Source organism: Cyprinus carpio, chromosome B15 (assembly GCF_018340385.1).
Source record: "Cyprinus carpio isolate SPL01 chromosome B15, ASM1834038v1, whole genome shotgun sequence".
Taxonomy (NCBI): domain Eukaryota; kingdom Metazoa; phylum Chordata; class Actinopteri; order Cypriniformes; family Cyprinidae; genus Cyprinus; species Cyprinus carpio.
The window spans coordinates 21,041,306-21,044,861 of record NC_056611.1 but is presented as its reverse complement, the minus strand read 5'-3'; the positions used below and the strand labels follow the sequence as shown (position 1 = coordinate 21,044,861).

At 35.2% G+C, this 3,556-nt stretch overlaps 1 pseudogene; it reads right to left on the bottom strand.

The window, feature by feature from the left end:
• Positions 1–1,055: 1,055 nt before the first annotated feature.
• LOC122139876 lies at positions 1,056–2,007 on the bottom strand (annotated as a pseudogene).
• Between the last annotated feature and the right edge of the window lie 1,549 nt (positions 2,008–3,556).

The following is a 3,556-nucleotide window of genomic DNA, read 5'->3' as shown; positions in this document are numbered from 1 at the left end:
TCCATTCAGTTAGCATATCTAAGTAACAGTATTTCTCAGAAACTTCTTGTAGCTTGCAGGATCTCCAGCGGGAGGTCCAGCATCTACTGTTTTTAAGATCTTTGGTCTTCAGGTATAAAGTTCTGTCTCAAGCTATGAAGAATCTAGGGAGCAGCTAGGACTCAAGGTTTAAGATAGTTTGAAGACAACATGCTAACATTGATGTTGAAGACCTGCTACACTGTAACCTTTAATAAATTATTTTCCCCACAAGAACTCTGGTCTAGTACATTAGTATACTATATGCATATTAAAGTATGAATATGTGTAACTAAGTTTGTTATGAAGGATTTGGCCTTTCCCTCCCTCTCCCACTTATACAGATTCAGTATAAAAACTTTTCGGATATTCTACATTGTTTGGATCAGAAATTATGGCAACTATCAAAATGATCTTGTGTTTCAGAAAATCTTATCATCCTGCTTTACAGTTTCACTGTTTTAATAAAAACCTGTGCCTACACTGTACATACACTTAATGTGTTTAATGTATATATGCATGTCCCATGATAAAAGAATATATTTACAGAAGCAGTACACTTTATTTTTAGTCATTTTTCAAGGGAGGAACAGAAATTGCATTAGCTAAATTAATTTACATTTCATTCCAATTTCCACGTTCACCTTCAGCTCTCTTTCACTATATTGTACAATATAATACCTGATAATGACTTTACTATTAAAAGTTGACTAGATGAGTAAATATGTTTTCATGAAAGATACCTTCGAAATTAAATGAAGATCATAACTATACTATACAACTGAGTGAGTTCTCTGTGTAGTATCTACACCTCATTTGCAAAAAAAAAAAAAAAAAGGGGAGGGGGGGCAATAAAATATACTTACTGAAAAAAATTGTTTGCACATCAGGGAAAATATTCATTATTTCACAGATATGTCATTGATTCTCATTATGTGTAAGAACAGCCAGAATTACAATTATATAAATACATAAACAGGGCAAAGTGTAAACAATACTCTCTACTGTATTAAAGCAATTTCAATATTTTTAGAGCATCATATTTGCATGTTCACTTTTCTATCTCGAAATTTTTTCTTTAATACATCTTTGATTTCTTTAGTTCTGAAGCAAGTAAATCACTGGATTGACAACAGGTGGGAGAAGACTGTACCACATGATTAGCATAACCCGAATGCCAGGTGAGATCGCTATTGTCACATCATGCACATAAACAACACATCTGGGCACATAGTACAGACAAATGATAAGTAGTTGAGGAGTGCAAGTTGAGAACGTTTTATAACGGGCCTGAACATCTGAGATTTTGAAAACAGTCATGATGATAGCAATAAAAGAAAATATAATAAAAATCAAAGGGCCCAAAAGAACAAACATGGCACATGAAAATGAAAAAAACTTTTTCTGCCTTACATCTCCACAAGACAATTTAATTATCGAATTTTGGTCACAGTAATTTTGGGTTATTACATTAGAACCACAGTAGGGCTCATCAAAGGCATGATAAACAATGACTGTCAGCCATGAAATACAGATGATCCAAATCACTGCACATGCCAATAAATAGTCTTATTTGTAATAAGGATACAGTATCTCAGTGGGGTTACACACTGCAACAAACCGATCAATGGCCATTAATAGCATTAGGAAAGAGTTAATAGACCCTAAGTAGTGAACAAAAAACATCTGCACAAAGCAGCTATAAAATGGTAACTCACTGCTATTGAAAAAGTATTTTGCAATGGCTTTAGGCAGCGTGATGGTCCCAAAAGCAAGATCAGACACTGCAAGATTACAGAAGATTAAATAGGTGGGTTTCTGAAGGCTTCTCTCATAAGCAATAAATGAAACGGTAAAGAAATTTCCTCCTGCTAGTGTCAAGTAGACAAAGAACAAAAGGGTTCCCACGGCTCCATAATACTGTGGATGGAGTCCTGGAAATCCCAGCAGGTAGAATTCAGTAAAGACAGTGACATTTGTGGGAGTCATCACTCTAGAACAGCTTTGGAGTTACCTGATACAAAGTCACTGAAATATAAAAAGAATTTTAAAAAGCAATGACAATTACACAAGCATTTGACTGCATTATAACAACATATAAAAATGTACATTTCAACGTCTGAAACAATTGCTGTTGTTATAAAATTCTTCACAGATTATATTGATAATCTATCATTCACATACATTACCTCCATGAAAACTATTCTGATGTAATAAGCATAATCTATTAAAATTGCAGCATTTTGAGTTTGATGGAGAAGATTCACAATCACTAATTGTATTAATCCACAAACACAAATGCCTTTCTCTCTCTGTGCATTCATCTAACACAGTCACCATTTTATCAAGACTAATAAAGACTAAAGGCACCTCCCACAAGTTGACGTGTTGTAGTTTTCTGCTGTCTCATTAATTCATGATTATCTTATGAACAGTTTGGTTTCTTTGACACTAACATGCTTGAGACCTTGCCATTAGTGTTGTCACAAAACTTGAATTTGTAACTTTGATATAATAAATTGAAAAATATAAATATTCAATATCATTTTCAGTAGGCCTACCAGAGGTTGGTTAGAATTTTTTCAGGTTTCTTTGATGGATAGAAAGTTCAGAAGAACTCATATTACATCTTGTTTTGGATAAGAATTAAACACCTGGTCTGACAATATCATGTCTTTTTTTATTTAAATCTAGCTTTATTCGCATTGGCCCATGGAAACCTCTATGAACACACTTGACTTGGCCAAAAAATCGCGGGGAATTAAACTAATTTATGTTTTATTAAAAAGTGTTTATGTATTCTACACTCATGGGGCGCACACACATTAGGATAGGTTAGATGTCTGCCTCTATTGCGAGTCCCTATCAAGCACTTTACCGATTCAACGACTCTCTTCTCCTCCTCCTGCCTGGCTCTTTGGCCCACATCCAGGGGGCGCCTTAAGATATCCAGAGGCCCCTGGGCTACAGCATTACAGTAGCCCCCCCCCCACCCCCCTTACTGTTACTGCTTACTGTTTTCAGGTATGATTTAAACAATATTCATTATTCATCATAGATTGAAACAAAAGTTGGCATAAATGTGAGCTATTTGGTGATTGCTAACTGCGTTTTTATTTTGAAACATGCCATGCTCGTGTTTAATTAATTAATTAATAGCTGTTTAAAGTATAATGATTACATTTAAGCAATAAGGATTTAAAAATTGAGACTTTGAAGCAACACCTCTGATGGAACACAGTGACCCAACCTAAAACCTTCAGCTGACACACAGATTATATCCACACATTTGTAAATTACTGCACTGTATTACATTAGAGAAAGTTGTCTGGTCCAGTTCCTTTCACACAGCAGTGTTGTGTTACTTGTTAAGCTGCACATTACAGAGCCTGGCCCGTGTCTGACAGCTTATCAGAATTACCGTTCCGAGCCTGTCTTCCCCCCGACCCCCCCTTCTCCCAAAACAGCTTATAGCCTACTACTGTTTCAGCTATTAAAATAGTTCAGTTTTGTATGTAATGGCAAACTGATTATATTT